A 404-nucleotide genomic window follows, 5' to 3' on the forward strand; every position below is an offset into this window, starting at 1 on the left:
ATTCTGCTACTTTTAGCTACGATTCAGCTGCTTTTAGCTACGATTCAGCTGCTTTTAGCTACGATTCTGCTACTTTTAGCTACGATTCTGCTACTTTTAGCTACGATTCAGCTGCTTTTAGCTACGATTCTGCTACTTTTAGCTACGATTCAGCTGCTTTTAGCTACGATTCAGCTGCTTTTAGCTATGATTCTGCTGCTTTTAGCTACGATTCAGCTGCTTTTAGCTATGATTCTGCTACTTTTAGCTACGATTCTGCTACTTTTAGCTATGATTCTGTTGGTTTAAGCTACAATTCTGCTGCTTTTAGCTTCGATTCTTCTGCTTTTAGCTACGATTCTGCTGCTTTTAGCTACGATTCTGCTGCTTTTAGCTTCGATTCTTCTGCTTTTAGCTACGATTCT

Source organism: Nematolebias whitei, chromosome 16 (genome assembly GCF_014905685.2).
Source record: "Nematolebias whitei isolate Nwh7 chromosome 16, NemWhi1, whole genome shotgun sequence".
NCBI classification, from domain to species: domain Eukaryota; kingdom Metazoa; phylum Chordata; class Actinopteri; order Cyprinodontiformes; family Rivulidae; genus Nematolebias; species Nematolebias whitei.